This window comes from Lasioglossum baleicum, chromosome 13 (assembly GCF_051020765.1).
Source record: "Lasioglossum baleicum chromosome 13, iyLasBale1, whole genome shotgun sequence".
NCBI classification, from domain to species: domain Eukaryota; kingdom Metazoa; phylum Arthropoda; class Insecta; order Hymenoptera; family Halictidae; genus Lasioglossum; species Lasioglossum baleicum.
The window spans coordinates 3404190-3418460 of record NC_134941.1 but is presented as its reverse complement, the minus strand read 5'-3'; the positions used below and the strand labels follow the sequence as shown (position 1 = coordinate 3418460).

The 14271-nt window shown below is 33.9% G+C and overlaps 1 protein-coding gene and 1 long non-coding RNA gene across 2 annotated transcripts in view; one reads left to right on the top strand and one right to left on the bottom strand.

The window, feature by feature from the left end:
• LOC143215401 (uncharacterized) overlaps positions 1 to 14271 on the top strand; it is a 167338-nt gene that overhangs the window by 5876 nt on the left and 147191 nt on the right. The window lies entirely within an intron of this gene.
• Positions 1 to 14271, bottom strand: part of LOC143215399 (trehalase) — an 85604-nt gene that overhangs the window by 69284 nt on the left and 2049 nt on the right. The gene's annotated exons all lie outside the window — the stretch shown is intronic.

Sequence of the window (14271 nt, the reverse complement as noted above, 5' to 3'; positions counted from 1 at the left end):
TCAGGGTAGAAAGGTCGTATTACTTCGATCAAAGAATCAATTCGATTTACTACGTCGAAGTTGATTCATAAAAAGGGAGTTAGCCATTGGAGAGACTTTGACATTTCCTTTAATCATTAAGAGAAGCTCGTGGAACCCAAGTGGTAAAAGTCGGCCGTAAAATTCGAATGGAGACAAAGTCTTCGAGGCAATTCTGAATTTATCGAGCGATCGAGTTTATTTTAACGAGCGCGAAATTAAAAGTTCTTGTTGAATTCCCAGACGAAAGTCGATCGAATGATACTGTTAACAACCAAGGCGTTTCTTTTCATTGATGTACTCGATGAAGAATAATGGAGGATCTAAAAATAATAATCGCGTCATTAAACGATAAACGCGCGACACGAAATTTCAATTGCAAACCAAATACAGAAAACTTTTAAGATTCCTTGCTTAGATGTACGTACTCGGCAATGAAGATCATGAAAGAATTGCTCAACGCAATTAAACCATTAATGTATTGAAAGGCGATAAGATTAGTGTAATGTCGGAAAAGATTTCCGTTGTTCAGAAAGATCAACGTTGTCCGATAATAGCAGTTGTTGTTTCAAGAGAAACATATACGATAATTAAAAATATATTGGGTTGGCAAGAAAGTAATATCGGTATTTTAAGGTGAAATGAAAAGCCCAATTTTGTTATTCAATATGTAGCCGTCGCAGCTTTATGAAAATAGCCAATAACTTTTTTAAGCTACCAGAAAGATGGCAAAAGATCACCGAACAAAATGGAAAATATTTGATGACGCTATTTCAACTTAAAATACCGAAATTACTTTCTTGCTAACCCATACATCTGCCTAAGATGATTCTTTTCTACACTTTTTCCAATTATTATTAGAATTCATTGACTTTCACGTGCAAAACGATAAGCAGAGGAAGATTTTGTAAATTTCTTCATCTGTCTAGTAATCGGACATTGGATGTTTTTATAGTAATCGAGTGGATTACATGCAGCAAGAGGGCAGCTTATGTAATGTTTGTATACATATGTGTGATGGTTCTTTTTCGCTATCAGGCCAACGACCAATTAAAACATCGGTAGTTCTCGTCGAAGCATTTAACTGATAAGGGTGTGTGTCTGTCGCGATGAACTCGTTTTGAACAAGATAAAGAAAGCAGTATTGAGTGCCTACTGATTGTTATTGTGAGCGCGACAATTAGCGTAATGAATTGGTGACAAGGACGTTTTCCTGTTTCTTTAAATACCTGAATGCTTCGTGACATTGACTATCGCGAGACTGTACAAATTCTAGACACATTCTTCAGGAACTACAGCGAATAAACCATCAATTCTTCCAGAGTCTTTCAGTTTGAACTGAAATTTTGGGAACCTTCACTCTGTATATTAGGGCATCCCAAAAATGTTGTACTTGCTCGGCCTTTTTGGGTCACTCTGTATGTATGTTAGAAAATAATAGAAATACTTAGGTGTTGGTATTGTATTTTTTCTTAGGTCTCTAAAGTCGTATTATCTTCTTGGTTTTTAGCAACTGTGTAGTAGTTGAATTTATGTCGAATATAAAGTTTCCACGACATATGTAGACAATCAGTACGTGTAGCAAAATAGTCTTTATCATATTAGTCATCCTTGTCTCTCCTCGTTGATATTATTTTCTTCACAACCTCGAAACCAAATCAAGCTCGTAGACTTCCACAGCGTACATTAAACTTCTTTGCCGTTTCAATTCGACACTTCGCGCAACCAGAAGCGTACTTTATTACACATATTCGCTTATTGCGTCGACCGCGATACGGATCTGCTCGATTTTATGACTTAGAACAGCTGCGAAATAATTTTCCTCAATATCTTCGCCGTAGCCGAGCAATAAAATTCGTCCATTCAATTTCTCGCATCCGCATTTACCCTGTTCGTCCGGTATGTCGCCATGATCGTGCGCGCCCGTTTCCAACAGGCAGTCGCCGCCACTGCGCCGCTGTTCGGAAACCGGTAACTGCGCCTTTTATTGGTGCACCTTTGATTCTCGAAATGAAATTCAGCCTTTCGTGCCGGTTTCATAAAGCTGTTTTCGCAGTTCAATGGCAATTTATTTCGTGCTCGTCTGAGAACGATGACAATGACAATGACGGATCGTTGCAAACTGAGATACGCAGAGCAGGGTGTTCACCCTTTTAACGTGGACGATGGCAAAGAAACTACGTGTCAAATATTTTTCCGAAAAGAATGTCATCTAAATTGGTGTGTCCAGATTTTAAATATTCCCCTTCGCCTGAAGTTTTTTTAAGTTAACACATAAATCTCATCACTAGACACAAAATCGAATCAAATCAGATCTTATTTTCTGTGGTAGTAGTCTTGTCAGACCAGATATAAATTAAGATCGACTAAATTCCGTCAAATTTTACATCCTAGAATTTTAAGAATTTTAATGACATTTGCAAAATAACGCAATACAGTTATACTTGAAAATTACATGACATAGAAATTTTTAAACTTTAGCGTCGTCCGATTGCTTCCAAATTTTGTACACATTTCCTCAAGTCTTACAATTTAGAGGGGTAATACCAAAACAATTGTTGAATCCTATAGTTAACAACCACCCTATTATCCATTTAGTTAGCCTAAGAGACCCATTCTTGTTTCATCGTGATCATGAGGTCGTGGCATTAGCAAAGTCCACTGATCAACAGTTTTTCGGTAGCTTCTGCCGAGTCTGATGTCGCACCATTGATTAAGATCGATTGGACCGGACAAAACACGGGTTCTGAGGGTTCTTGGATTATAATCCGATCCTTTCGGAGGGCATCGAGCCGTTATCATTGACCACTTTGCCTTGGCACCATCCTGTGCTGCGAATTTATGGAACATCGACGAGGCCCCCCTTTCATCGGGCTCGTAAAGCCGCCTTTATGATAGCATTATACCGGCAAGGAATAGCTGCACTTTCATAGCAAACGATGCTATCGGGCCGTCGAAAACGAACGAAAAAAACTTTCTCGCGGTGACTCGTCCCCGAGAAACGATTGGCGAAATTTTAAGGAGCTTCTTCCACGTTTTCTTGCCCTCTTGCGCAACCTTACTCCTTCTCCGAACTACAGTGGATCGGAAAAACATTAGGTCACCTCATGAGTAGACTGCGGATCTTTATGTAAAATAAAATAAAAATTGCCTGCATTAACACCAGGCCTAGTGAACACTAAAAGTGATTGTTTTAATATATAAAGAAATAAATTTGTAAATTAAAAATAGAACCTTTGACGATTTTGCATTAAAACAATCAATTTTTCAAAAATCAAATGCATATTTACCGGCACTGTAAACATTATTTATCACAGAGTTAAAAAATATGTTTTCCATACGGTGGTTCTAATACTTTGATCACCCACTGTAACAGGAATTTTATATAATACACTGCTGATGTGTATAAATTACTGTACATCCAGGAGCGCCACGTTGTTTTATTCATATCGCGTCATATAATCTAGGAAGAATATTAGTATGTAGTCCAGCCACATAACTGCAATACTATTCCCGCACAGTAAGTTTTTTTTTTCTTTTTATTATTAATGTGAACTTTTAATCGCTCCATCATATAAATCAGCAAACTTAAATATATTTCTTATTATGATGGAATTAAAGAATATATTAATACATAGTAGAAGCAGAGAAATAGTTGAGACCGGGAAAAGTACAAATACTTTTTTTTACTCACTTTCGAATACTAAATTATCAACATTCCTAATTTCGCATATTGTTCCTGTGCGTGATAAATCATTAAAAATTGTACATTATATTAATGTACTATTTCTTTACAGGAAATTGTATCCAAAAAGCGAGATGTACAGATACTTTATCGAGTCACTATACCACCCTTATTATCTTACTGCTAGAATTGGAAGAAATTGTAACTGAAACTTTCCACGGTTAGCACCAGCCGTTTCGCCGAACTGATAATCGAAAGGAATCGTATCCTGCGATAGTGTGCCAGGACGAGGAAAACATCTCCTTCGAACGTTTCAAACGTTTCAAACCGGCAGAATCGCTTCCTCGGTACCAATGGCGAATCCTTGGCCGTTGTACTCGTAAATTACATCGCTTACACATTATTCGGATCTTCGAATTCGATTCTATTTTCCATTGGAACGTGGTATATGTATGTAGATTTGACTCGGTATTTGAAAGTATTGCTCAATTTATCTTCTTCTAATGCTAATTATGAGGCGAGCGTAAAAGTTTCAGTCTTTTTCAATCATTCATGCATACTGACTTTTAATTATAAGGGTTGTAATATAATCCTTTTTGTTACCTCGAGTGTTCTGAACAGATAAAAGAAAGACTAACACTTTTGTGTTTACATGCTTGATATCTTAACATGCAATATTTGTCAGGCGATTCGTTTTGAAACTATTGACCTATAATTATTGAAGTCAAACTCTGTTTTCCTGTGTTGAATGATTGTTAAAATAATTAATTCAAATAACACAGCAAAAGTTAAGATGTGGCAGAACTCTATTATTATTATTGAATGATCGTAAAATGTTTTAGAGTCCCCTTGGCAGGGACACTACTAAAAATCATTATTACATGACATGAATGGATAATATTTTATTCGGTTATTCAGCAGCATAATTTGATTATTTACTATCGAATAATTGAAGTAACTAATAAAGAATTCAATTCGAATATATCATTACCATTTTTCAATTATATCATTGGAAAAAAATTGTCAATTTATATCGGTAACATGCAATTGCAAATTAAAACAAAAATTAGTTGAAAATTTCAAAACTGTTAAAAATTATTTATGGAAGACCTATAAAAGAAATTGAACAGAAAGTCTTTCTTCTCGAATGAACATTCTCCTGGAAAAAAATCTGAAATGGCATTAAAATCTATGAGGGTCGCATTTGTATAGCTCCGTCAGTATTTAGATTTAAGGGATGAGACAACACCCTGGGTGGCTAGAAATTGTCCTCCAGTGAAGTGTTAGCCTCCAGGTTCATAAATTTGAATATCTTACGGATGAAGTATGTTTTTCAAGCGGTGGAGAGATTATGCATGCTGGAACAAGAAATTTATAGAGGATGAACGCTCAACGCGTTATGGAAGAACAATTTTTAGCTTTCAAGTGCTATGTTCTCTCGTTCATTTCACCGAGCAATAAAACTTGAAACACGGGTTCCACACATTTATACATCTCACACGTCGCACGAGAACTTTTATAAATAACAGCCATTTCTTTTTTAACATTGGAAGGCAGAATAAAATAAAATTTTAATCATAGATTAGCTTCAATATTCTCAAAATATTATTGGACGGTTTTCATGAAAGTATTAATTTTGTCTTTTTCAAAGATTTTTATTCGATTTATTCGATTAAATAGAGAGAATAACTTGTTACGAATAATGGTACTATTTATATAATTAGTACATTTATTAGTAAATTATTCATTCGAATATTTTATTCGACTAAAAAGAATTTAATCGAATATTTTATTCAACTAAAAAGAATTTATTCGAATATTTAATTCGACTAAAAAGAATTTATTCGAATATTGTAATCGACTATAAAGAATTTATTCGAATATTTTATTCGATTAAAAAGAATTTATACGAATATTTTATTCGACTATAGAAAGAATTTATTTAACTAATTATTTTAGATGATGAACAATTGTACAATTGTTAATTGTAACAATTTAGATGATAAAGAAGTTTCCAGAAGAAATGATTAATTTCCGAGTAATCATTGCACGGAATATAATCGATTAATTAGCAGAGTGTGCAAAAATGACAGAGCAATCGTCTTTCAGATTTCAGCAGATTGAAGGCGAATGAAATCGATACCGGATAGCTGGTTGTTTCTCATTGGACAGGTCTTTTTTACAACGAAGTGGTTAACCAGACTAACGAATCTGTTAAACGCATGCAAAAAGTAGTTTTCACCGAGGTGCAAAGGGAACAAAAAAAGCGGAAATCGCCATGCAAGACGGCAATGAATTATGAATTAGCCTTGAACTCGAAGGTAAGCCATTGAACTGAATTCGCGGTGCAACAATAAGGTCGGTTCAATTACATTTAATCACGTTGAAAGTGCTGCACCATCGCTGTTGTTATTTTAAGCTGCGCGCCGGTGAAAGAGATCAGAATTCTTTTGTGAGTGCCACTTCGCTCCTCTGTGCTCGCAAATAACTTCGTCTCAAAAATAGAATATCTAATTACCGATCATCAACGAAGAACGCGTGGGTGCCGGCGAACTTCAGCCTATAGATAAAAATAACATTGTCGATAACGATTTGTACTAAATGCCCTAAAAAGATAAGGGCGTGCTGGTTCGGATTGACTTCAATGTCACAACATATCTCATGGTTAAGCATAATTTACAAGCACTGAACTATTACAGAAATATATTATCAATGGACTTTATGCAAAGTAAACGTTGTTTGCATCGATTGCGAGCAGCAGGGTTTAAATAACAGTGTGTTTCTCCATAATTTTAACGAATTCAAAGTAACAAAACTGTACTCGCTAATTGCTCAGACCTTTTGTGCTTTGTGCATCGTTTATTCATTTTTATCGTAAATACATAAAATACGTCCTTTAATTATTTGCATCGTTTATTCATTTTTATCATAAATACATAAAATACGTCCTTTAATTATTTGCATCGTTAATATTGGGTTGGAATTCATATGTTTATTCAATAACACGAGAAGTTACCTCGAAAATGGCAAAAAGTAATAGAACAGAATGGAAAATATGTTATTGAATAAGTCTATGAACAAATATCTGAATTTTAGCTTTCAATTTTAATTTACAAACGCTACGAACTTTCGTTCCAACCCAATACATCGAATAGGTTATAATTCGATGAAATATAGAGAACATACAACTCGAAGAGACTGTAAAGATACATTATTAATGAATTTCCGTTTGACTTGAATTTTTATTTCGCCTAAAAATCCGCAGTCTAGTTATAAATAAATTGTGGAGAGTATTGAGATTTTGTTAATATCTCTACGTTATCTTTTCGAGCGATCTTTGGTAACAAATGATGAATATACACAAACTTAGGAGTTTTGTGAGTAGCAAGAAGAAAGTTTTCCGAGTCAAGAGAAATTGATCGCGTGTAAGCGACCGATAACAGAACAATTCCGACTTTAATCGATAACGCCATTTTTGACGGTGTTCTCGAAACGGAAAGACTCACGCAAATTCGGGGCAGACCAAATTGCTTTTCGTAGTTCCGATAGCGAGCTCCTTATCGAATTGATTCACGATGTTGTGGCAACTTCCGCTTGGCACTATCGTGTAGATAATTGTAATGTAAGGCGAATTTACGAAACAGTATAGCAAGCAACACTTTTAACTATATGCATATACTCGTAATAATAATGAGGAAAATTTCAAAGCATTGTAGTTAGCTTCGCAGTTTCGATGAAACGGAATGTAGAACTCAAGGTAATTCGTCGTTGTGTAGAGCTTTATAAAATATAACTTTGTTAAATCAGAATGATGTGTTGGCGGCTTTATACAGGGTGTCCCAAAATTCCTTCAACAGGCGGAAATGGGAGGTTCCCGACATCATATGAAGCAATATTTTCCTTCGTAAAAATGTTATACGCGGCTTTGTTCAGGAGTTATTAACAAAAAACACGGACCAATCACAGCGCGACCTAGACGCGAGTTGGCACAGTCGGCCAATAGACAGTTGGCGCGCCATGACTACTGTGTCAACTCGCGTCTAGATCGCACTCTTGATTGGTCCGTGTTTTTCGTTAATAACTCCTAAATAAAGCCGCGGATAACATTTTTGCAAAGGAAAATGTCGCTTGAAATGGTCTCAGGATCCACCCCCTTCGAGATTTTCACGAATTTTGGGACACCCTGTATAACATAAAATTTACGTAGAATATGAAGAAATAATAACTTCAGAGGTACCTAGACTACCTTGAATTTTAACAACGTTCAAATATTAATATTTGCATGTTGATAGTGCATCGATTCTTTCGTATGAAGCATGAATGGTTAAATACACGTGCTCGAACCGTGTTACCAGGGGAATCAGCTGTCCATACTAATTAATCGTGGTATGTAACCAGTCTCCGAACGAAGCAGCCAGTTAATGAGTTTCTCGACGTTTCTTTTATTCCATATTAACGTAGATTCTTTTTATTGCCTTGTATAAAATTTATGTTCTTCTGGAGGTATTAATTCTGCTTCAATAATGTCCTGAGTGCTCACCGAGTTTTAAACGTTTAGTATTATAAATGTTCAAACCACATTTGTCAGAGAAACATTTTCCTTCGAGTTTTTATGATTATTGAAATATTAAGTGTGTGTGATTGGATAGATATTATATAATTATTAGTATATATTTGTAATGATTTCTTTCTACTCGAATAACGAACATTAATTACACCGTTCTTTGTCGTTTACCCATGTTGAAAAAAGATCAAAAGTGATTTTCACATCTCTCGCTCGACAGAACAGATTGACGAGTGCTAATTGATTTTATGAATACAGAAATTTAATAAATGTCACTTCATTAGCAGCTGAACGGTCGCTCGCTGAAAACGTTATACACTGTTGCAAATTTAATAATTGAAATGCGTTTGCCATGATACAATATTTCGCATTTTTTTTGTGTGTGTGCTATTGAATTTCAAGAATTTGTTAAACACATTATAAGAATAATAGTTTACTTAACAGATTGGACAGAATAAATAATATAAACTCTAAAACGAAAGAGATGAAAATCTGAATGTTTAATTAGTGGTTCCACTTTTTCTATTCTCTAATCTATAAATTTATACGGAAGCTAAATTCTTGTGTTCATCAAACATATTATTTTTCTAACTTTTCTGTATTAAACAAAAATTCGATTGAAAATAAAAATACATGTTTAAATAAGCGAAAACCAAGTAGTAAATGAATTACTTTTCATAACATTGAAAAGGATTTAAAAATTTGTTTCGGTTTCGTTGGTGAGGAAGTAATGCCGGTTCTTAACCTTGCCGAGATAAGATTACTTTTCGTCAGTCATTAAATAAATTTTACTGCTTCGAACAACGCAAAAACGAGCTAGTAAAAAATAATGCAGAAAACAAAATAATAATGTCATTACAAAATAATGTTTCTGTATGTGAAAGTTAGTTAGTTTAAATTAGTTTCTCACTAAGACAATATGTTAGACTGTAAACTGAGTATTGACGTTTATGATTATACTTTAACGATTTTAATACTGCTATTTTGTTCGAAAATTACAGTAATTTTTCTCTATTCACAACTATTCACATTATTCTATTTCTTCTATTTTATACAGATTTAAGATTAGATTTATATTATCTAATAGAATGGAATATTCTATTTATTCTATTTCTATGTAAATATGAACAGTGGATCCATGGATGTATTTTAAAATTAGAGGCTTCTAGCTTTAAAGTGAGTCCAAAATTGTCAAACGATAATTCTTTACGAAATTATCACAGTTTAACACTATAACTACCAAACGTTAATTGCTACTGATATAATAATAACAAGATTTAATTTATTCCGCTTTTATAAAATTTTAATGGTAGTATGTACTTTAAGAAAGAAGTATATTTATGAATTTCCAATCAAAGAAACAAGTCATTTTGACTCATTCGCTGGTTGTGGTATTAAATGATCCTTGTACTGCTATACTGGCATCCATTTAACTTATAATTTCACTTGTGTAAACCGCGACATGTCCTCTGTATCGTGGTTTCCCACAAATCTATGGCCAACAGAGATGAAGACTTTCGATTTCATTATCATTGCACGCAAGTTCCGTCTGGTACTGGGTTTTTTTGCTCGGATTCCCATTCCGTTTTATGCATGGAAAAAGGGAATATAATGATAGGTGCGGATGCGCGAAACGATTGCATAAAAGAACCGAGTGTAGCCTACAACAGCTACAACTGTCGACTGCAACCTTGCGACAACGCGGCGTGGTACGCAACCAGTTGTAAATAAACGCATAGCAGGAAGTAGGAATCTATCAAACTTTTTCAAAGATCGTGCCAGCGAAACGACAACCATTGTCGCGACAATACTATTCCAGACATGATCAATCCAATCACGAAACAGCTCAGTATGTATAAAATTAATTTGTTAAATTGTTTTCATAGACTCTAGGATCTTATATCAGATGATTGCATAAGTTCGTGCCCGATTTGAAAATGCAATGGTAAAATTTTAAAGAATACAGCTTTATTAATCAAGTATATAGTCACCATGCTTTTTAAAAAAGAATGGTCTGGGTTAGGTTCTTTTTAGAAAAGAATGGCGACTATATAATTGATTAATAAGGCTGTATTGTTTAAAATTTAACCATTGAATTTTACAAAATAAAAATGTTCTGCATTGATTATTATTATGGCAAGCAGGAGTATTATTGAAAAAGAAAATTACAATATTCTTAAATTTTATAAATGCGTAAAAATCCGCAGTTAAACGGCGATATAAATGGACAAATAAATTTTAAAATAGATTATTCAATATTTTAATGAACCTAATTATGCTCTTCTATTTACCTGATCGATTTTAACGGTGAGACAAGTTGAGAGAAATATGAAATTAAATTATTAATGCATTCCTGTAGACCGGAGACACAGAACTATATTTTTCTATTTACATGATCAATTTAAAATTCACTTATTAACACATTTTTATAGACCCTAGTAATTTAATTGTCCTCTTCTGTTTTATACGATCAATTAAAGATTAATTAGCTCTGCTCTTCCATCTACATAACCTGTTTAACGTATGACTAGACCACGGATTTTATACATTTATGACATTAATAAATGGGCGTGATTTAAAACAGTGAACACATTAGAAGAGTTTAAAAACACTACTATATTATTTTCAACCTGTTAAACATATTGAGAAAGAAAATCAATTTCTATTTTATTTCAGTCTGTTGTAATTCAGGTTCATTTTTATTTCGTATGAAGATTTGCTGTCTACTTGTGACGAACATGGAAAACTAAATCTCCAAAAACATAAAATCAATTTAATAAAGTATTTCTAGGAATTCTAGGATGTTGTAATCTGAACCTTGTAATATGAATTCACTTCCATATTTTTTATGGTGAAATCGTAGTGTTGTAAATAATTTCCTACATTTTCAACAACATATAGAATGTGATTATTGAACTGCGGATCTGTATGCAACATAAAAATTTGCCAAGAGAACAGAAGTGAAATGAATATTTTTCTTGAACGTTGTTACACATGTTACACATTTTTGTTACAAGTGCATAAAATCCGCAGTTTATTCTCATGTTTCTCTATCCAGGAATATAAAAGAAAATTCATATTGTTTGTATAATGACTTCTTCAACAAAATCATTTTTTAATACAATAGCGGTCGAAACAATGGTGCAGAATGTCTTTCAATAGAAACAATAATTACTGAAGTAAAATTCATTCTAATTACCGCGAAGACAAATACGCAGAGAATGTTTATACAATTCATTGTAGCGTACAAAATGGAGACTGTAATTAGTAAAGTATTTTCCATTCACACAGAGATTCTACACTTATTAGCAAGCACGTTCGTAAGTGGACCGTCAAATAATGAAATGTTAACAATTACAACGTGAATATGGTTGAGTAATTTCGACACGAAACGGGACGTTTTGCATTCCTCTAGCGTAGCGGTGCAGATAATACAGAAAAATCGCGGATTTAATTGGCCGAACGCTGGAACGCGTCACGGGAGTATGACTCGCGATTATTTATATATGAATTACAACTGTTTTTTATCGCGCGGAGAGTTTGCAAAAATACTCGAAACCGGTGTGCGCCGTACTTTCCATCGAAACCCACTGGAAAAGTTGCGACATGTTTCTCCGTGCATCCTACATCGATGCGAGAGATATTACTTCGACGATATTGAAATACTTCTTTCATTCATCATTCTACGAGGTCGAGTTTATCTGGGGTTTCGGAGGTTTCCACAGACACTAGAGTTGTCATAGTTGCGATAAATTCAATATGCGTTCAGAGAAACGAACACAAAATTATTCTCGAAGCGTCCTTTTATCTGTGCAAATGTACGACTTCAGTTTTCTGCAAATATCGAGTCATGCGTTAATTGAGCCGAAGTTTTATCAATCGTAATTGGCGAAGCAACGATGGATAAATAAGCTGATTCGATAATTTCGCGTGTTTTGATTGTTTTCATGTTTGCCACAATTTTAAAAGGAACCGAATTCTTGACATTTTTCGTTTCGTTATCTTTAGACTGCGGATTTGGAAAACTAAGTAGGTGTAATTCAAAATAGTGGAAATGTTAAGAGAATTTAAAAAATGCTGTTATATTGTTCTAATAAACGCATTAAGAAACAAAACAAACTTCTATTTCGCTCCAGTTTATTGTAATTCCAGAAAATTTTTATTCTACTTGGAGATCCGCAGTCTAGTTATCTCTAATCATTGCTAACAACATCATATTCGCCATTAATGTTGATGTATAAATAATAAATAGAATTTGGCAAATAACTTTTTTTTTAAATAGTAGTTCCATATGGATATAGCATTTCAACTATATATATTTTTACAGTAGTTCGTAGAAATACTATTGTGAAATAGGTAATTCATTAAAATATAAGTAATGTTTCATAAAATAGTAATATTTCACACAATAGTATTTAGAATAATGATATTACAAATAAGAGGTTTTTATCCTTTAACTTTATCGACAATATAAGACATTAATTTTGTTTACAAGTGATTGAAAATAATTCCGATAACATAAGACGTTCACTTCCTGTGTAAATAACTGGAAACACACATTGTAGGAGTAATTTATATAAGTTACTGGCTCACTTTGTTTGAAACAGAACCGATTTTTCGAACACGATATCCTTTAATGAATTTCGTCATTTTCGTCGTCACTATCGGCTATATTTGACCCCAGTGTAAATAGTATTTTCTCATAATTTAAACACTTAACAAAATAGTACTTCCAAATAGTATTTACTTATGCAGATATTTCAATGTTTACCATTTAACATAAAAGTATTATTATTTCAAATTTTCCCCAGCCCCGCATATCAGTTCACTAGCAAGTAACTATAATATCTTGTTGCGTTTTATCGAAATTATTGAGAAGGAACATGAAATTTTGTCGTCGTTAATGCCGCCAGCAAGCGCCGGCAACAGCATATTCGTAATTAATGGGACGTATAAATGTCATTTGATTGCCGTATCTGCCTAATAGTAAATAACTTAGGCTGCACGCCGACAGAGCCGAAGCGATTTTATTGAATAAAGTGAAAGGAAAATGTCACCCATAAAAATAGAAACTGCCGGCGGTGCAGTCCGATGTAAACATGTTAATGGTGTTAAATTCGTTCCCCAAGCATTATCGTTATATTTACGGGGCACTGACTTCTAAGAGTCTCGGTTATTGTTACGTATCGTACGAGCTGCAGTGAAATCCGGAGTTAATTACTAATAGTCGACGATGTGGAAATTTCTTCTCTCTGATTGGAACTCGTCCGGCGTGTACAACGGAACGACGCAGCCTGGCTCGATGTTACTTTTATTCTGGAATCCCATGACTTTCTAAATGCCATGGGTGATTGAAGCGAATATGCTTTACGTAAAATCACCGCGGGGTGTGATTTTCTAACTTTCTTTTATCTCTATTCTACGAAGCGCAAATATTCACTGCGTTGTAGTTAATTAGTTGCGAATATAGACATGGTAATTATCTCATATATTAGACGAATGTATGAAGTTCGATTTTATACCAGATATTTTTTAATGTGCACATTCTTATTTGTGTTGAGCAATTTTTAATTACAAGTAGTTGAGGCTCGAGGTGTTTTGTGTGACCATCAACTCATTGGCACTATACTATGTAAAGGACGTTCAAACGAATATTAAGTATCGTTTTGTACACTTAATGCACTGGATAGTAAGAGTAATGGTCGAAGTCTTTCATATAAAAGGTGTAAGATATAGGTAATTCATCATTTACTACAAGGCAACGATATAGTATCAAGCTAACTTTTCTTTACTATCGTAAATGGCAATACCATTAGCGCTACCGTAGCACCACATTATTATTTTCCCAAAAATAAGTTAGTAAATAATTTTCAATTTCATTAAAAAGTAATAGATTTCAAAGAAAACGAAATTTCCAAACATTTGAGGATATACTTCAATGTAGAGTAACGCAGGCAGAATTCCCAATTAAGATTTCCATTCTCATCATTCAACGCTACTTGAA